A 22,345-nucleotide genomic window follows, 5' to 3' on the forward strand; every position below is an offset into this window, starting at 1 on the left:
ATCTAAGAAAGACGAAAGTAATGAGAAGTAGTAGATATGAGACAAGTGGGCAACTTAACAACAGGACTGATGGTCACGATGCAGATGAAGTGAAGGAATGCTGGTTAAAAGAAGTCTAGTAGTACCAAATGTAGGCCTTAATTGGAGGACGAAATTTCAGAGAATGTACATTTGGAGCACAGCATTGTATGATAGTCGAACATGGACGTTGGAAAACCAGAACAGAAGACAATTGAAGCATTTGAGATGTACTGCTAGTGGCGAAAATTAGATGGACTGGTAAAGCAAGGAATGAGGAGTTCTGCTCAGAATCGTAGAGGAAAGGAATGCGTGGAAGACACTGACCAGGAGAAGGGATAGGATGATATGAATAGCTTCCATGGTACTAGAGAGAGATGTAGAAGGTAAAAACTGTAGAGGGAGAAAGAGATTGGAATATATCCAGCAAATAATTGATGACGTAGGTTTAAAGTGGTACTCTGAGATGAGAAGATTGCGGCAAGAAAGGAATTCGCGGCGGGCAGCATGAAACCAGGCAGAAAACTCATGACTCGGAAAATGCTGAACTCCCCATTATGCCACGGGTGTCTGGTTAAAGACCACGTCACCCATCGTCTTATGTGCGGCCTCTCTGCAGAAGTGTGGCATCTAGAAGATCGGAGATGCCTGGCTTCCTTTTTCTGCGTAGCACAACAAGCCATTAATCCTACTATCGTTCTTTTTCCGGACAGAACTTACTATCCAAGAACCAAGACGAACATGTCGACGTGGCGACGAGCCCTTGCCGTGCGTTATCTGCTTCGCGACGGCCCGAAGAATCTACCGAACTTAGGGAACCACCTGCATGAACGAGATGCGGCAACTGCGCGCAACCCGAAATACCAACAATAATTTCCTAATCCTCTGGAAGTGTGACACGGGATCCTCCGCGCAGCTGGAACGTCCCGGGTATGAGACGCTGATACTGAACACGATGAAGAGGGATACAGGGACCATGACGACTCGGTCATCTCCTCCAGTTCCACGAGACGACGGGCCCTGTAGCAGAAGCGCCGGAGAGAACGCCTGGTATACTCCCCCACCAGCGGAAATTCTTTTTTTCTTTTTCTTCGTCAGTTATTCGAAAACAAGTAGCTTTTCGTCAGTGAAGAGAGCGCGGTGGATGATGTTGTTATAAAAGAAGAAAATTAAAAACTATGTGGACTTTGTTTCATTTGTGTTGTTTCCCTTTGCAAAGTGTTTTGTCTCCTCTCCTGCTTTTGAGCTGTAACAAAAAAAAAAAAAAAAAAAAAAAAAAAAGATGGATTTTGTTATAAAAGAAAAGGGTTAGCGCCTTTGACTAGAAATGAAAACAGCCTCGGTCTGCCGTTGTAACTTCCCCACTGAATTTTGAATAATAATCGTCAGCAATGGCGGCCGAAGACTTCCAGAATAAGAAGACATCCTTATTCAGCAAACGGCCTTGTCAAAGAGGACAGAGGTGCGGACACAGGTTCAGGGCACTCTGTTACCCTTGAGTGGGAAACTGTCCTTCAAAGGCGGGAGAATCAGCAATTAACAACGGTATGAGGATGCGGAAGGCAAGAGAAACCATTGCATTAAAAACTCTTGTATCCGCAGGTCATGTAGCCTGTAACCAAAAAGGCATTATAATGATCTCTCTACTGGCAAAAGATTCCGGACTAGTCCCACATTCGGACCTCCGGGACAGAACTGCCAAGTGGGAGGTGGCCATCAGAAAAAGATTGAACAAGGTATGAAAATATAACGTTCTATGTGTCGTGATGTGGAACATGTTAGAAAACCTAGAAATTCTGAAAAGGCTTCAATACAGTTACAGTTGGGGTCAATGAAGATAAAGGGAAACAGGACAAGAAGGCTACGTCATGAATAGAAACGTGAGGCAGACAGTGAGTTATTGTAGGCAGCTCATTGACAGAGCTGTTATCACTAGAAGCGACAGCAAACCAACACCGACAACAACAGTTCAGGTGTACATGCCGACGCTGCAAGCTGAAGATAAAGAATAGAGGAAGTCTATGAAGATATTGAATGGGTAGTTCAGTACGTAAATGGAGATGGAACTCTAAGATGATGATGGTTCAGATGGCTCTGAGCACTATGGGACTTAACAGCTGTGGTCATCAGTCCCCTAGAACTTAGAACTACTTCAACCTAACTAACCTAAGGACATCACACACATCCATGCCCGAGGCAGGATTCAAACCTGCGACCGTAGCGGTCACGCGGTTCCAGACTGAAGCGCCTAGAACCGCACGGCCACACCGTCCGGCCCAGAACTCTAAGAGGCATGGGTGATCGGAAGGTGATTGTAGGAAAAGTATTAGAAGAGGCTGCTGGAGCATATGAGCATGGTAGTATCAATGAGAAAGGAGACAGACTAATTCAGTTATGCAATAAATTTCATCGAATAACAGTTAATAATTTCTTCAAGAATCACAAAAGAAGGAATTATACTGGGAAAAGACCGGAAAATTATCTAAGAATCCAGTTAGATCACATTGTGGTCAGGCCAAGATTACGAAATCAGGTAATGGATTGTAAGGCGAACACATGAATACTCAGATCACAATTTAGTAATAATGAAGAGTATGCAGAAGTTTAAGAAAATATACAGGAAACATTAGAGTGCAAAGAAATGGCGTACGGAAGTTCTAAGGAATGAAGAGACACGCTTGAATTTCTCCGACGCTAAAGGTACTGAGACAATGAATAGATCAGTAGACAGTTCAGTTGAAGAAGAATGGACATATATAAAAAAGGCTTCCTCTAGTGGCTAGCGTTGCTGCCTCTGCATCACGGGGTCCCGGGTTCGATACCCTGCAAGGTTGGGGATTTTCTCTGCCTGGGTACTGGGTGTTGTGTTGTCCACATCATTTCATCATCATTCGTGACAGGGCTAGACTGGACTGCGAAAAAAAAATTGGACTATGTAAAAATTGGGAATTTTTAAGGGCACTGATGATCGCGCAGTTGAGTGCCCCCCAAACCAAAGACCATCATCTAAAAAGGACAATCACAGAGGGTGGAAAGAAAAACATAAATGCCGGAAAGGTAAGTGCGAAAAAACTATGGTTAACAGAATAAACACTTCAGTTGATGTTATTCTTGAAATACAGAGTACTCTATGAAGTTTCGGAACTGCAGCCGGAAAATGTCGACTTCCTGCACGATATTTCGGCTGAGAACCATGCAGCCATCTTCTACACTGAATGTTGCTAGTTCATGTCACCACCTTTGTGATATTACATGGGCGCACTCTGTCGGAATGCGCACTCGCGCAGTTAATATTCATGTCAAAATTAACAAAATGAAATGTCGCTAGATGAGTCATTGGTCATAAAATGTTTTCTTTCAGAAGAAATTAAAGAACTCGCAGGGTCCCACACCTTATCCAGTTGAAAGCCGCCATCATGATTCATGAGATCTTGCGCTGTACGTATTTCCACCGATACCTCAATAAGAGAATCCCAGATATCCGTGGCAGAGTAATCGACGGAATGTCTTCTGGAGATACAACGCTCGGGCTATGGCTGACTTACTGGACTGCGAAAGGCGAGTGTGGTGATAATGTTCAACGCATCTCTTACGCACTGTGCGTGTCGTCTGACCAATGTAGGTTTTGCCACACTGCCAAGGTATTCTCTAGATTCCAGCCTTCCGAAATCCCGGATCGTCGTTTGCCGAACCGAGAAGAGCACAAGTCTTTGTAAGTGTGCGAAAGATTACTATGATTTCCTTATGTTTCTGGTTGATGTTGACGAAATATTGCCGACGTACTGGATGAACGCCCCACTGCCACTGCCCATAACATACTATGGGCGCCTTTCGAGCTTTAAGGCAGCTGAGAAATGTTGTGTCTGATGGAGACAATCTTTCAAAGGAGCTGGAACACCAACAGGCAGTGTTAAAAAATAATGGATATCTCCCGAATCACATTGGCACAGCATTAAGGAAGAAGTAACGACCACCTTCAGGCGCAAGAGGAGAAGGAGCTATTTAAGTCCAGAGCGTTCCTCCCGCACGTCGGCAATATGTCGTCAAAATTAGGCAGAATCTTAAGAAATGTGAAACTAATCTCTGGTCCACCAACAAAGACTTGTGCTCTTCTCAGTTCGGCAAGGGATGATCTCAGACTGCGAAAGGCTGGAATCTACAGAATACATTGTCAGTGTGGCAAAGTCTATATTGGTCAGAAAATGAAATGAGCGTATGGCGGGAGGACCCATCCGCGGAAGCTCGCCCGCCAAGTGCAAGTCTTATTTTATTCAACGCCACATTGGGCGACTTGCGCGCCGGTGATGAGGGTGAAAGGAAGACGAGGTCGACACTCACTCCTCGAGAGGAGGAAATCTCCAATCCGGCCTGGAATCGAACCCGGGACCGCCTGCATCGGAGGCGAGCACGTTACCATCCAGCTAAGCACAGGGACTATTGGTGAGAAGACGCGGACAGTGCGCGGAAGATGCGTTGAACATGATGACCGCACTCTCCTTTCGCAGCAGAGTAAGTCAGACACAGCCGAGCTTTTTTTCTTCACAGGGCAATCCATGAAATACTCTGTCACAGAAATTTTGGCCTTGACGAGGTCCTTCTGGGATCTGATTATTAAGAAATGGATGGAAATATGTCTGGCGGTTTTCAAGTGGATAAGACGTAGGACCCGGTGATTTCTTTAATTTCCTCTGAGAGAAGACATATTATGACCAATGACACGTCTAATGACCTTTAATTTGTATTAATTTTGACATGAATTTTAACTCCGCGAGTGCGCATCCCGACAGAGACCGCGCATGTAGTATCACGTTCCGCATGCGCCTGCGTGCCATAGATGGAGCTGTATTCGAAAAGAGCGCGTAACTCGACTGAAGTCGCTCATGTAGCGGCAGCCTTTGCTCGTGCATCTTCGCGCCTGTCTTTGGTATAAAGGTAGAAACGTGAACAAGGAAGCTCCTGTGGAAACATTCACCTGAAGATGGCTGAATGGTTGTCAGCTGAAATATAGTGGCAGGAAGTTGACGTTATCCGGATGCAATGCCGAAACTTCATGCAATACAAAAATTTTGGAATTCGTGCAATAGAAAAATTTTGACGGATATTAAGGAATACAGGAGTATAAATCATGTAGGAATGAAATAAATAGGAATTGCCGGGAAGATAAGCGAAATGGCTGCAAGAAAATTGAGGAAAAATAGAAAAACAAACGCTTGTCGAAAGGATTGATTCAACATATAGAGAAGTCATAACAATCTTCGGTGGAATTAAAAGCAAAGGCACTAACAACTTTAACAGTTAGACTGCAATGGGTTGATTGATTGCTTTGGGGGAGGGGACCAAACAGCGAGGTCATCGGTCCAGTGCAATGGGAAGTCAGTTGTTAAGTGCAGAGACTAGAGAGGATAGGTGGAAAGAGTACACTGAAGGCCTCTAAAAGTGGGAGAACTTATTTGATGACGTGATAGAAGAAGAGGCGGGCGTCTATAGAGAAAAGTTATGGGATCCAATATTACATTCAGATTTAATATCAAATAAGGCAGAGGGGATAAATAAAATTCCATCTAAATTTCTAAAATCGTTGGAGGATGACTAATTTACATTCGTGTGTAGAATGTATGAGACCAGAGACATACCATCACACTTTCGGAAAAACATCATTAACACAGACGACAAATGTGAGAACTACCGCACAATCAGCTTAACGACTCATGAATTCTAACCGCTGGCAAGATCATTAAGCAGAAGAAATGGATAAACCAAGTTGAGGATCTGTTAGATGACAATGGGTTTGGCTTCAAGAAAACTAAAGGCACCAAAGAGGGACTTCTGACGTAGCGGTCGATAATGGTGACAAGACTGAAGAAAGATTAAGACACTTTCATAGGGTTCGTCAATCTGAAAAGAGCGATCGACAATACAAATGTTGCAAGAAGTTCGAAATTCTAAGAAAAGAACGGGTAAGCTACCGGGAAAGACGTGTACTGTACAATATCTGTGAAAACTAGGACAGAACAGTAAGACTGGAAGACGAGGACGTAGCCTTCCGCTCCTAATGTTACATCAACACTTCGAAGACGCTACGACGGTAATAAAGGAAAGATTCAAGTGCGAGATTAAAATTCAAGACGAGGGAGAATCAGAGGAAATTCACTATTGACATTTCTATTCTCAGTGTAAGCAAAGAAGAGCTACAGGATCTGTTGAATTGCATGAACGGTCTAGTAAGTGCAGAATGTGGACTGAGAGAAAATCTAAGAAAGAGAAAAGGAATGAGGAGCAAAAATGCAAACAGCGAGAATCCTATCACCAGAATTGCGGATAACGAAATAGACGATGTTAATGAAATCTGTTACCTAGACAGCGAAATATCCAGTGCTGGACGGTGCAAATAGCCGCGCGGGATTAGCCGCGCGGTCTTAGGCGCTGCAGTAATGGCCTGTGCGGCTGGTCCCGGCGGAGGTTCGAGTCCTCCCACGGGCATGGGTGTGTGTGTTTGTCCTTAGGATAATTTAGGTTGAGTAGTGTGTAAGCTTAGGGACTGATGACCTTAACAGTTAAGTCCCATAAGATTTCACTCACATTTTAACCTTTTTGACGGTGCAAATAGAACAACAAGTAGTCTACAGTTGGCAAAAAGGGCATTTCGAGCCAAGAAAGGTTTGCTAGTATCACACGTAAGTCATAATTTGAGGAAGAAATTTCTTAGAAGTGATGTGTCAGCACAGCATGGAATTCAACTTTTACGCGACACAAGCTCATCACAATAGGCTGAGGAGTGGTAGGACTGGACCGAGTGACACATCAGGCAATCACCATCGAAATTTGGACTGAATATTTATTTGGCACATTTAAACAAGACAAATAACAAATAAAACCATCAACACATTTTTAAAATTACCATTTAGATGAGAGCAAGTTACCTCAAAATTTAAACATTCTGAAACCACGGAACTTATGGCCTATTACACATTTAGAGAAATGAATTAAAAATTATTTACTCAAGAACTATGATCAACCTGAAGAACAATTCACTAAACTTTAACGAAGAAATGTAGTCTTTCGTTACTGCAGTGATTGGTATTACCAAGTAATTCAGAGGACAGGCACCAACAAATCCGGTACCATCGCACACAACCACATTACGTAAATAGCGGGCTCATTACAATGTAGGATACAAAATATAAAATTTCATGTGACCAAGCAACTCCATGGGATTCAACAAACTACTCCCAGAAGCGGACGCCCGCCCACTCAGCTCTTTCCAATACAGCCTCGGCATGGGCCCCCAAACGGGAGCAGCAACGGTCACGAATAGGCACGAAAAATCCCAGAACTAGTGGCTTACAACAAACTGACATCTGCCTTAAGTAACTAGAAACAATTCATTATAGCACAGTATCTGTGGAATTAATCAACCTATTAATGAACATCAGCTAAGCAGTACAGATCTATTATATTATGTGCGTAAGGCCAATAATACACTAAGCAGCCCGCATCTCGTGGTCGTGCGGTAGCGTTCTCGCTTCCCACGCCCGGGTTCCCGGGTTCGATTCCCGGCGGGGTCAGGGATTTTCTCTGCCTCGTGATGGCTGGGTGTTGTGTGCTGTCCTTAGGTTAGTTAGGTTTAAGTAGTTCTAAGTTCTAGGGGACTTATGACCACAGCAGTTGTGTCCCATAGTGCTCAGAGCCATTTGAACCATTTGTACACTAAGCAGCGAGCGTACTAGATACACGGCCAGCCGGCACGCGCGGGAAAAGGGATGGAAAATACACAACAGCACAAGCAGGACGCAACCCACAACCCGCTCCCGCTACGAAGACAAACAGCAGAAGTCTCACAAAAACTATATCAAATGCATGTAAATAAATTAACTAGCGTGCAGGCTAACTTCATTGTAGATCTATTGGAACGAAAAGTGCATTTCATCTAATCTAACCTGACCTTGTCTTCACGATACTGATGTGAGCGATGTAGTATACTCCCAGATTCAATATTTTAAGTTGACTGTTGAAACTTTCTAAGTTGGATTTGTCCGGATAGTTTGAATTCATCCTTCTGCTTTTGCCGGTTAAGTCTCTTCAGCATCTCTGTAACAATCTCCCATATGCGAAATTACCTCGCGACCATTTGTGCTGTGCTTCTCGTGTAAGTTCAGTGTCCCCTGTTAGTCTTATTTGTTACGTATCCATCACATTTGAGCATTTTTCTAGGTTGGGTCGCATAAGTGTATTGTATACAATTTCCTTTGTAGGCCGGTCGCATTTCCGTAGCTGCCCGGAAGGTGTAGTCGAGCGGTTCTAGGCGCTTCAGTCTGAAACTGCGCGGCCGCTACGGTTGCAGGTTAGAATCATGCCTAGTGTATGGGTGTGTGTGATGTCTTAGGTTAGTTAGGTTTAAGTAGTTCTAAGTTCTAATGGACTGATGACCTCAGATGTTAAGTCACATAGTGCTCAGAGCCATTTTAAACATTTTTTTTTTCCTCAGCGTTCCACTAGTGAATCGATGTTTGCCATCTGTTTTACCTACGAATAAACATGTGTGTTCGTTCGATATAGGTCCTTTACAAATGGTGTAAAATGAGGAAGCTCTACGAAATCATATATTCACTCACTCAGTGAGCGTACTGATACCGAAACGGAAGAGAACAGAGGGAAGGCCGAAATACTGAATTCGGTCCTCCGAAACTGTTTCACTGCTAAAATTCGTGCTATACTGCCTCCTTTCCCAGTATGAAGTCGAAAAGGCAGATATTGAGATGACTGATCGCGGAATAGAAAAGCTGCTACAATTGCTTAGATGCACGTGATGATAGGCATGTATCTTTGACGTCGATCTGTGGTGTAACCATTGAACGTGTTTTATGCTCAAGAATTGAGATGTTTATCGAGAACGAATATGTACTCCAAGAAAATCTACAACGATTCCTCAAACAGAGATCTTACGAAACTGTGATCGCTTTATACCTCTATGAGATTCATAGACAAAGGCGCTCAGGTTAAGGTGATACTCTAGCCTTCAGGAAGGCATTTTGCACCGTCTCGTAGAACCGTTTAGCGAGAAAAAATGAGCGTATCGAGTATCAGAGCAGATTTTAGATTTGTTTTAAGACTTTGTTCTTATGGGAACAAAACCGAAAGATGTAAAGATAATGTCCAGAGTACGCCAAAGAAGCGTGAGCCCACCGGTACAGCTAGAATGTGTATAAATAATCCAGGAGAGAGCGTTGGATCCGTTTTAAGACTGTTCGCAGAAAATGAACATGTAAGAAAGTGCCAATGTCAGAAGACGGTATAGATTTGCAGAATGACGTACGGAGGATTGATGAATGGTGCAACTGTAGCTGTTGACCCCGGTCATAAGTAACTGTAATATATTGTGCCCACACAGGAAAAGAAATCCACTACTGCAAAACCACACTATTAATGACAAGTTGCTAGAATCAATATCTCCCGTAAAATATCTAGGAGTATCTATCCAGAGCGATCTTAATTCGAATGAGTACATAAACAAATAATAGGAAAAGCAAATACCAAACAGATTCATACGAAGAATCTTAGTAAAATGTAACTCATCCACGAACGAAATGACTTACAAGGTTCTTGCCCGATCGATTCTTAAATATCGTTCACTAATCTGGGACCCGTACCAGAGAGGACTGGTGGAAGAGATAGAGAAGATCCAACGAAGAACGACGCATTTCGTCACGGGATCGTTTAGTGGGTGCGGCAGCTTTACAGAGATGTTCAACAAACTCCTGTGGTAGTTGCTACGAGGCAGGCGCTGTGCAACACGGAGAGGTTCACTATTGAAATTTTGAGAGAGTACTTTCTGGGAAAAATCTGACAGCGTATCACTGCTCCCACATACAAGCCACGATATGATCATGACGAGGAAATCCGAGAAACTAATACAAGGGCTTGCCGTCAATTAGTCTTCGCCCGCGTAATTTGCGAGAGGAACAGGGAAGGAGGAACAGTTAGTGGTAGCAAAAATGCCTCCCAGCACACATGTTGACTTTTATCAAACAGTACTTTACTAAAAATAATAGTAACGTCTACGAAGGTGTTACGTTAATATTACTACTGTTCAAAGTCATTAATATACCACATGAACACCAATGGTCTCAACACTGTTCTATCGACCACAACCGAAGTTACTTCTACATCTATCCATGACGCGAAATCGAAGATATGATTTTGCGTCCTCAGTCACAAGATCGTAATTTCGATAATAAACGTAGGAGTGGTACTAAGTCAGATGCCTTTCGGAAATCAAGAAATACTGCATCAGTCTGCTTTGATCCATGGCTTTTAGGATGTCATTTGAGAACAGAGCGAGCTGGATCTTACACGGTCGATGCTTTCGGAGCCCACGATGGTTGACATGGAGGAGGTCATGTTCTTCGAGATGCAAATGCTGGACGGTATCTTTCTAGGTAATTTGTACTATCCTTATTGCAAACGGGTGTGACATCTGCTGTATTCTAGGCACTAAGTACGGATTTTTTGTTCGCAAGATCTTTGGTATTTTATGGTTATAAGTAGTCTTAACAGTCAAAAATTCGGTGAAGAATCTAGCTATGGAGTTTAGCTCAGTTTTAACGATTTCAGCTGTTAAATGACGTCATTCAGTGGTGAGAGAGCTACTTGGGGCAATAATCCTGCATTTTTCATTGTACAGGAACGTTTGAAAACGGTGTCATTGCAACTCCATTCAGCATTCATATAAAACTTTTTTGATTTACAAAACCCGAACGAAGCTCAGAAGAACGGAGTGTGGTGCTCAGAGTGCTCCCATCTCGGGACAGGAAGACGGCTGTCATTCGTCACAAAGAGGAGGGAGGTTGCGTCCCAGCTGCGCGGGCAGCCACTCCACCCCACTGAGAGCGAGAAGTCCCAGATGGCTACAGGGCGTGGCCAAAGGCCCACGGAAACCGATCTGGGAGGTTATTCGTATCGCTGTGTCCCGTATGCTGGAGAGCTGAGTAACTTGGAACAAGGGCTATGCGTAGGATGTCACTTGAGTAACAAACACATCACGGACAGTCCAACCCTTCTGGAGCAACAAAAGTCGGATGCTGGTGATGCAATTTCGAAACGAAAACACCAAGCAACAACCACAGCTAAAGCAGGACCAGACAAACCTCATGTATCGTGGTGCATAGATGAGGATGGTTCTAAAAAATAGCATGAAACCAGAGCTACCAGAAATACATTTAGCGCGATGACTGTGCGTATGGTGTTAAAAAGTAATGGACCACTATTGTCGAGAGTCTCCTCATAAGCAAGACACTTCGCTAGTCAATGCTTGATGTGATTTGACGACCGGAAATGAATGGTTTAGAGAGATGTGTCTCGCAATACCCTGTGCCGATCTTGTGGAAAGGTTTGAGTTTGTCAGACGCCTGGAGAACATTACCTGCCATCAAGTGCAGTGCCAGCAGTAAACTACAGAGGATGTGGTGTCACGGTATGGAGGTGGTTTCGTGGTTAGGGAGTAGTCCATTTATTGTGCTTAAGAAAACGCCAAATGGGGCAGGGTATGGAGCAGTTCAGTGATGGTGACTAATTCATTCTGTCATAAAGCTACGTCTGCGAGGTGGTGTTCTGTGGTCAATAATATTTCTGAAAAGGACTGGCGTGCCCAGAGTCCCCACCTTAACCCAATTAAGTACTCAGTGGAGATATTAGAATTTCGACTTGACCCCAGACGCCAGCGTACAACATTATTACCTCCTCTGGTTTCGGTTCTTGAGGAAGAATAGGCTGCCGTTCCTCCACATTCCGACGCCTCATCGAAAGTGTCCCCAACCGAATTCAAGCCGTAATAAACGTGAAAGGTGAATTCAAAGCATATTAATGATACTTTATTAAATAATGTATTGCATTTACTATAATTAGACCACGTATATCACATTTACTAAAGTTGATTTTCCATCAAGGAAAATCTTCGATATTCTCTTAAATGGCAGGAATCAGAAACATTCTTTTGTCTGCCTTGTCCTCAAGGTGTTAGTTTCTGAGGAACGACTCTAGTTGTGCGACTGCTGCTTCTTTAGCCGGTCTCAGCATCGTGCAGTTAAGTTACGAGGTGCGGCTAGAAAAAAACCGGACTGATGCTGGAAAAAACATTTATTTACAATTATTTACAATTTCATGTTATCTCCATCAATGTACTCTCCTCCTCGGTCTCTACACCGCTCCATACGAATTTTCCACTGTTCATAGCAATGCTGCAGATCATTTTCGGTAAGTCGATACATTACTTCCGTCGCTTTTTCTTTTACTGCTTCAACAGTCTCAAAGCTAGTTCCTTTCAAAGCTGACTTGACTTTAGGGAAAAGAAAAAAGTCACAGGGGGCCAAATCAGGTGAGTAGGGTGGATGATCTAAGATGGGAATGTTGTGTTTTGCCAAAAACGTCTTCACTGACAACGCACTGTGAGCTGGCGCACTGTCTTCGTGAAGGATCCATGACTTTTTTCTCCACAAATCGTTCCGTTTTCTCCGTACTCGCTCACGTAGGGTAGCCAGGGCGCTAATGTAGTAATGCTGATTCACTGTTTGTCCCTCTGGTACCCAATCAATGTGCACAATCCCTTTGATGTCAAAAAAAAAACAATCATCATTGCCTTGAATTTCGATTTTGACATTCGTGCTTTTTTTTGTATTGGAGAACCAGGAGTTTTCCAATGCATCGATTGGCGTTTAGTTTCGGGATCGTAAGTAAAAAACCACGATTCATCGCAAGTAATAACATTTTGTAAGAAGGTGGGATCACTTTCAATGTTTTCCAGGATGTCAGAACAAATCATTCTTCGGCGTTCCTTCTTTTCAATTGTGAGACACTTTGGAACCGTTTTTGAACACACTTTGTTCATGTTGAAACTTTCATGAAGAATCTACCTAACACTTTCCTTGTCAACTCCTGTTAACTCAGACACTGCTCTGATTGTTAAACGGCGATCTTGTCGAACAAGTTTACCGATTTTTTCAATGTTTGCATCAGTTTTTGCTGACAATGGTCTGCCAGGGCGATTGTCATCACTGGTGTCTTCGCGGCCATCTTTAAATCGTTTAAACCACTCAAACACTTGTGTTCGCGATAAACAATCATCGCCGTACACTTGTTGTAACATTACAAACGTTTCACTTGCGCATTTTCCTAGTTTGAACCAAAATTTGATGTTAACACGCTGTCCTTTCTGTACACTCAACATTTTCCGACGCACAGACAAAACGCCAACTACTTAAAACAGACGCCACGGGCAGACTGAGTGCAGGAGGCAGATGAAACTCGAGCAGTAGGCGGAGCGAGAGACACGTGACAGGCCATGCGACTTTCAGCCTTATTGCATTCGTTTTATTGTTTCACCAGTACTAGTCCGTTTTTTTTCCACCCCACACCTCGTATTTTATTACTTTAAGCATTATGTAATACTACGTTGCACAACATCCAAAAAAATTTTAAATTAGGACACTGGTTGTGGGAGCCTAAGTACATACATATAGTGTTCAAGACCTTTCCAAGACCCCAGTTAGAGTGATGACGTCATCGTGTGAGATACAGTATCATTGTGGTTAGTTCGCAAACACACGCTGATTTATCGTTAGAGATGTGCCTTGTCGATACTAAAATATTCACACAGACGAATGCAGCTCATAAATTGACGTTTACAATATAAATAGGCGAAAAATAACTGAAAATGGCGCACAACGGCCGAAACCAGTAACTGACTGGATTAAATCGCGACAGGAGTTGAAATAAATACTCAGTTATAGCATTCTGACTTTAGTTGTATAGGCTATATGGTGGCAGAGTGATAAAGAGTAAGCAACGACTACAAAGGTCTCGGGTTCGATCCCTGGTCAGTCCCACGCTTTAAGTTAACCGATCAACGACGAACATAAAAGCGGGTGCCTTACGACGTCCGCCCCGAGCAAATGCAACGAACGAAAGTGAACAAAATGACATCAAAAAAATAAAATAAAGTGGTCAGCCTGACAGAATTTCAATCCTAAGGGCCCAGGTTCGTTTCCCGGTTGGGTCGGAGATCTTATTCGCTCAGGGACTGGGTGTTGTGTTGTCCTAATCATCATCATTTCATCCCCATCGACACACAAGTAGCCGAAGTGGCATCAAATCGAAAGACTTGCACCCGGCGAACGGTATACGCTACGGGAGGCCCTAGTCACACGACATTTATTTAACTCTAAACGTCATTTATTAAACTCTAAACATTTTCTGTCTCCTGTTGAAAACCATTCCAACTATTGAACTTCTATTATGAATAACCAATCAATTTCTGCAAATGTTTCATAAGTTTTCTTACGTACCCACATTACTAAATCAATACGGTATGTAAATAAGAGTACATAACAGTTTTCACTACTCCCTTCGTATCTGTTGCGAGAGTGTCAACAATTCAGCAATACTCAAAATTTATCGCTTATTCTACCGCCTCGGTTGCTCATTCACAGTTTTGGTGTGACTCGTTTGGATCGAAGCTGATCATCTTCAAGATCTACGTAGATGCGTAAGCAACCCGTCGCGTCAGTATGGAATTACACATTACAACGTTGTTCTCGTATTCCTAGTTACATATGGACATGACTTGCTTACATAGCTACATTGACCTGATGGTGATCAAGTTCGATGGAAACTACTCCCGCAATAAAGAAAGCTGAGCAAGCGATAATTTTAAAGAATGATGTAGCCAGTCATACAAGCAGTTGAGGTACCTATTTTGTACTGAAAATGTTTCCGAGTGGTATCATACGTAATCGATGCTAAGTATTTCATTGCCTACAAAGGATGACTTATGACCTTGGTTACCACTGTCTGGACGTTTGCGTTTAAACAACGCTGCATTTGAGACAGTAAAAACATTTTGATGAAGGTATGAAAACATAATCAGAACGCTTTTGAGCACACACATCGTTTTCTAAGATGTTCACTTGTAACCAGAATTAAATTACTGTAGTTCGTTACTAGCAGATGCAAAATTTTTACATAAAAATATAGCTTGATAACAGGGCCTCAAAAACTATTTTTAAAAAAATGACTCTGAGCATTATGGGACTTAACTGCTGTGGTCATCAGTCCCCTAAAACTTAGAACTACTTAAACGTAACTAACCTAAAGGCATCACACACATCCATGCCCGAAGCAGGATTCGAACCTGCGACCGTAGCGGTCCCGTGGTTCCAGACTGCAGCGCCTAGGACCGGTCGGCCACTCCAGGCCGGCACTATTTTCCAATCCATACATAAGATGGATGTACGTATGTACGTTCATATGTATGTATGAATGTATTTACCACTTCTCCTCCTAAAACACTGGAGCGATTTCAACCAAACTTCACACACATAACACTTACCGCCTGTAAAGAATCGCTGTTGGGCAACAAAGCAGTGTAGCTTATGATACCTGAATAGTCATAAATTATTCATTCAGTATTTGAGACTGAGATCACTTAGTGACTTGTAACAAACTTTAAGCATAACTTCACACCTTTACCAAACATTTGCTTGCAGACAACCAACCAACGATGAAAGGAAAAATGTTCATCTTTTACAACATTTCGGTTGTTCATATAGTAATATTGCCACAGGATGCATGACGCTTTAATTTATTACTTTTCTGCTACTTAGCTCCATTTACAGATGAATACACTAAGAAGATTCAGAAGAATGTACGCTGCAGTACGTACTGGCAGATGAAGAAGCTTGCACAGGATAGAGTAGCATGGAGAGCTGCATCAAAGCAGTCTCAGGACTGAAGACCACAACAACAACAGCTCCATTTACATCACATTCCACAGACCGTAGCAGCTGTGTATCTGCAACATTATACCACTGTACACACACACTTCAGGAGATATGTCATGAAATTGAGATACGTGAAAACGAAGCTGTAGGGCGACATTCGCTAGAGATACAGGTGGAAAACTTGTGAAATATGTAAAATATATGTTAAATATATCTGACATATGCGTACGCGGGCAAAACCACGGATGAAAAAAACGTCCTGAAGCCTTGGAACGATTTCAATCTACTTTGGTACCCATATTAGTTACGGTATTGAAAGCTGTACTGTGGTGTCCAGAACCATCAGCTCACCATTGGATTGGGGGTGAGTGCATCGACAGATAGAAGGATGGAGGAGGAGACTGAAAGATGTACTGTGGTATTCAGAACCATCAGCTTCTTGTTGACGTGTGGTTGATAACATGGAGGGAGAAGGAAGGAAGAGAATATGGACAGATAGAGAGGGAGGAGGAGGAGATGGGTACAGGTAGAGAGGAGGTGGAGATGAACAGAGATGGGAGGACGAGAGAATGGAGTGAGAGAGAGAGGGGAGAGAAGGAGATTGACAGAGAAAAAAAAGAGGAGGATATGGACAAAGACCGGGGGAGGGAGAGAAGAGATGGGCAGAGAGAGGGGGAGGAAGAGGTGGACATAGACAGGGGCAGGAGTAGATAGACCGTGGTGGGAGGTGTAGATATCCTACAAACCACGAATGGAGGGCAACAGGCTGATTCCATACTCCTTTATTTCTAGAAAGCGTTTGACATGGTGTCCCAAAAAAATGTGTGTGAATTCCTAAGGGACCAAGCTGCTGAGGTCATCGGTCCCTAGACTTACACACTACTTAAACTAACTTAAACTGACAACAACACACACACTCATACACGAGGCAGGACTCGAACCACCGGCGGGAGGGGACGTGCAGTCCGTGACATGGCGCCTCATACCGAGCGGCCACTCAACGCGACACTCGGTGTCCCACTGCCGACTGTTGGCTAAGGTCTGAGCATAAGGTTAGCTTCCCAGTTATGTGAGTGGCTAGAAGACTTATTACGTTGTCCTCGACGGAGAGTGTTCATCAGAGACAAGGGAACCGTCAGGAATGCACCAGTGAAGTGTGATAGAACCGCTTTTATTCTCTATAAATATGAATAATCTGACGGACAGCTGAGCGGCAGTTTGCGGCTGTTTGCAAATTACGTTGTGATGCACGAGAAGGTAACGTCGTAGTGCAACTGTACGAAGTTACAGGATGACTTAGACAAAGTTTCTAGTTGATTGAACTCAAATGGGACACTCTGGAGAGAAGTCGGCGCTCTTTTCGCAAGGCTGTATTGATGAAATTTAGAGAACTCGTTGATGCCGAGTGAAGAACGACTATACTGTCACCAACGTACATTTCGCGTAAAGACCATGAAGATAAGATGCGAGAAATTAGGGCTTGTGCGGAGGCTTTTAGAGATTCGCTTTTCCCTCGCTATATTTGCTAGCGGACCAGGAAAGGAAACGGATGAGTTCTGATACAAGGCAGCCTCCGCCAAGCATCGTACAGTGGTTTGCGGAGTACGTATATAGATGTAGATAGAACGAGGGAGGGTGAAGGAGGCTGACAGAGGATGAGTAGGAGTTGAACAGAAAAAGAGGAGGAGGAGATCGATGGATGCTCGGATAGAAGGGAATGGAGAGCGAAATGTAGAAGGAATAGATGGACAGAAGGGAGGAGAAGAAGATTAGTGAAGGAGGGGAGAAGGAGATGAACAGAAGAGGGACAAGGAGATGGTCAGAGAGACCGTGAGGAGGAGAGGGGGCGAAGGGGATAGAATTACAGGGAGGCCGAAGGAGATGCACAGAAGGAGAAGGAGCTGATTAGGAGTGGGGGCGGAGTGGTAGGCGGACTGAGAAGGACGGGAGGAGCAGATTGACAGAGGGAGGGGTAGGACAAGGTGGGTTGAGAGAATAACGGGAGGAAATGGACAGAGCGTATGGGGTGGAGCGGATGGAAAAAGATAGGAGAAGGGGGAGAAGGACTGGAATGAATACTTACCCGTGCAACGCGGGTACTCAACCACCCTATATGATAAAATTAAAGAGTGATGAACCGAGAGAAACGAAATAAGTTCGCTCCTATCTCAATGCGGAGAGAAGTTTCATGCTATGACGAAGTGACCATGAGTGTCGTACGTAATATGTGCAAGATCTTTTTGTGCGTTTACAACCACATCTAGGTCTAGCGTTTCCTAGTTTATGTTAAAGGGAAACAATGGTAGACTTCCTCTGCCCTATAAATGCCAAACCATGCCATCATTCAAGTTGCTGCGTACTGCTACGAGACTGGAGACGTACAGTCGGATTTTAGGAATAATATCATCCGCACAGTCTCGAAGATATCTAGGTCAGGTAACTCAGAGAACTACAGCAAACTGAGAGTGGCAGCTCATGCAGCCAAAAAGCTGATCAGAAATGTACGAGAGGTAACTAAATTCCCATCACAAACGTTGAAGACTTATAGTCGGGACCAAGACACTCAAGTTTAGTATACGAACTCATGTCCAGAAATGTAACGTTTACCCTCTACACGTAAAATACCGCAACATACGTTCTAATCTCGCGCATTTCCCGCTCCGCTGACTAGGGTATTACGTGTGGTATTCACCGATCATGTGATGTCCCATGCTCACTACAGATTTGTTTTCATGCCAATCAGTTGAGTTTGTGATTTACCCAGGGAGGTTTATACGTGCTGTAGTACTTGTGGTCTTTGTTCATACTATACTACGATTTGAGGACAGTGAGTAGTTCCTGGTGGCCCGATTGGTTTCCCTGCGCGTTTTTCCGGGTTGAACCTGCTAGCTACAACCTTAGGGTCACATTAAATCCTTGATTTACGAGACCAATGGGGCATCTGAGGAAAATACTGACACTGTCTTGGGGACTAAGATCACGCTTCAGCTGTGTTTCGTCTTCTCATTATCAGATCACAACAGGTTTCGTGGCACTGAAAACCACATCCTCAGGTGAATGTAACTACGTTATACGTCACCCACATATGTGGTTTCACCGCCACGAAACCACTTGTGACCTGATAACAAAAATATTAGATATAGCTGAAGCAGCTTCTTAATCCCCAAGAGGATTAGTCACAGCTGTGGTTTCCCTGACCACAAGGATCTCCGCTGGCACAGGTTGTTGCTGCTGCGAATGCTGGAGGACCAGGGACTGGTGATCGTATACACCAGGACAAAGTACAGAGCTACTGTATTCGTGTTGACGTCGTTGTCATCACATTGAACCCTACTTATAAGTGGACCCGTCCTACAAGAAGGAGGAGCTAGAGAGCAACGTGGATTGTTATATTCTGAGCGGTACGTTTCTGGTCTTAAGTTCCTACACCAAACTTAAACGTCTTAATCCCCACTACAAGTCCTCATAGCCTGTAAATGGAATTTAGTTTCAGGAAATCGAGGAAAAGAAAATTGAGATTCTGACAGATGCGATGTAGTTCTGTTTTAGGAAGAGTACAGGCAGCGGACAGGCAGTTGTGACGTTATACATTATAATCGAGGCAAGACAAGAAAAGTGATGTGTTGGCAAATGTGCCAACACCTTGTAGATAGAGGAGGCCGATTTCTAACGCAGACGGGCGCGAATTCTGGAACAGGATAAGTAGTGAACTCTCATAAGAAAAGTATGCAGCTCCTCGAATACTTAACTTTTATTTATCCTTGTGGTTTACAACATTCTGGATGAGACATTTCATATGATAACTATCAAACTATGTAAGGCTAATGGCGCCTTGCTAGGTCGTAGCCATGGACTTAGCTGAAGGCTATTCTAACTGTCTCTCGGCAAATGAGAGAAAGGCTTCGTCAGTGTAGTCGCTAGCAAAGTCGTCGTACAACTGGGGCGAGTGCTATTCCGTATCTCGAGACCTGCCTTGTGGTGGCGCTCGGTCTGCGATCACACAGTGGCGACACGCGGGTCCGACATGTACTAAATGGACCGCGGCCGATTTAAGCTACCACCTAGCAAGTGTGGTGTCTGACGGTGACACCACAAAAAGTCTAGACACATTTATAGGATATTTAGATTTATAATAACGGTTCTCAGAATGCTACAATATCTTTGAAATCCTCAAACAAAATCGACATACAGAAGAACGAATGTGAATCCAGTATCCAGAAGAACCAAGAGAAAACAGTAAGAGTTATAACGAAAGAAGGAAGATTAGGGTTTAAAATCCCGTCGACATCGAGCACAAATTCGGAGTATTAAAGATGGAGAAGGAAATCAGTCGTGCCCTTTTAAGGGAACCATCATATAGCTCGCCAGGAGAGATTCAGGGAAACCTCTGAAGATACATTAGAATGGCCGGACGCTGATTTGAACCAACATCTTGTAGAATGCGAGTCCACAGTAAAAAGATTTGAATACCAAGAGAAAAGTGGTCGAATTTAAAAATGAGTATAAGATGAGAATGCGCCTCTACTGTTCAACCCGCATAACGAAGAAGCAGTTAATGAAATAAACGAAAGGTTGAAGTGGGATTAAATTTCAGGGTGAAAGGATTCATTTTGGCTCTGGTTCTTATGGTGTATTCCGTGTCAGCCCATACTGTATAGTCAAATCCTATTTGTCTGAGGACTTCAAAAATCTTGCACTATTTTATGTTGGCAACAGGCTTTCTTAGATCGACAGGTCCTATCAAAGAGACTTAGGTATTGTTTTCCTTACTAAGCCTAACGTGATAGCCGGCCAGAGTGGCCGAGCGGTCCTAGGCGCTACAGTCTGGAACCGCGCGCCCGCTACGGTCACAGGTTCGAATCCTGCCTCGGCCATGGTTGTGTGATGTTCTTAGGTTAGTTAGGTTTAAGTAGTTCTAAGTTCTAGGGGACTGATGACCTCAGCAGTTAAGTCCCATAGTGCTCAGAGCCATTTGAACCTAACGTGATAATTGGCACTATTTTCCCTTTACCTTTCCTGAAGTCAAAATGATTGCCATTTAACAGAAGCATTTTTATCATTTTCCTTCTTTCGTATAATTTTCTGGTTACCAGCCTGACAACTTCTGTATGATAGGTCTGTCACTTATCCACACTGCTATCTTCTTCATTATGTGCTTGTTATTCTTCCGTATATCCAATGGTATGGCTCAACACAAATCCTACACTCTAATTCGATTGCTCATTTGATTACTACTTCGCTCAATGACCTTAGATGTTCCAAAGCTCTGTACTACTATAATTCTAGATCCAACATGTATTTCCAGTCGTCAACTACTTCTCATTTCTTTTTCAATCATGTTATCGGACAGTTCGTCCCTCATATAACGTTCCTCATTGTACTCACATTGCTGATCTGCGGTCTCCTCTTTGTTTGATAGTAATATTACTTTTGCATACTTTATTTCGACAATTTTATCTCTTTGAGTTTCCGAAAGCTATTAAACCTAAATTTTCTTACTGTGTATCTCTGATGCTCATTTCCTTAACAATTTCGTTTCTTTCTGATTTTCCTTTACGATTTTACTGCGTTGAACTTTCTGCTGATTTTAGATCTGAGTAACGTGTATTGCGACAATCGTTATTTTTTTCCCAATTTCTTTGTAGAGTCAGTGGAATGAAGTATTCCCATAATTTATTTGTTGTTACCTTTCTTATACGTGTATTTTTCAGACTCATTTTTGAGACTACCCTTTGTACAGTATGTATCGTAATAAATGGCGAAAAACCAAATGACTAAAAGAATGCGATAATGCAAGCAAAAACATATTAAGGTGGTCGTACCCACAACTTGTAAGTATATGAACAACGTCATGATTTACCATCAAGAGCAGATGTTAAAATTTCTTTATCTTATCGGTTTCGGTCAATAGACCACCGTTAGGTTCATAAAAACATCTACAACTTCATACTAGGTGATAAAATCAATGGCATCAAATAATAAAATCTATGAATTGGCCACTGTTGTCATATAGTGAAAACCACGTGGTCAGCGTACAAAAATGAATACGTAGAATGCCTCAATTTGTAATTTTAATGATGACGGCTGATGTAACATGATTGAGTGCACAGTTTCCCACAGTTTTATGACTGATGTAATTTTTTAGTATTTGACAACCGTGAGTAATTCATGTACTTTGTTATTTGGAACCACTGAGTTTATCGCCTACTAGATGAAATCGTAAACGTTTTCATGAACCTGATGATGGTCTATAGACTGAAACTATTGTTCCCTAAAGGACTATTATCGGCATCTCTTGGCGGTGAATCATGACTTTCTTCAGAAGCAAAACGTTCCCATAAAGAAAGGTTTGCAGACGAGCCTTTTGCAATTTAATTGCGTCAGCCGTACTAACGTCGGAAGGATATATTGTCCTTGTTACCACCAATATAACGGAAAGCAGACTTTTCGGTTAAGTCCCCATCTAATGTGACTCAAATTTCAACCACGGTTGAGGAACTCTTTAGGTGTGTGTTGGGGAATCAGTACCCTATGCTGCTGATGGAAGCCGACACGTA

The sequence above is a fragment of the Schistocerca serialis genome, chromosome 7 (genome assembly GCF_023864345.2).
Source record: "Schistocerca serialis cubense isolate TAMUIC-IGC-003099 chromosome 7, iqSchSeri2.2, whole genome shotgun sequence".
NCBI lineage: Eukaryota > Metazoa > Arthropoda > Insecta > Orthoptera > Acrididae > Schistocerca > Schistocerca serialis.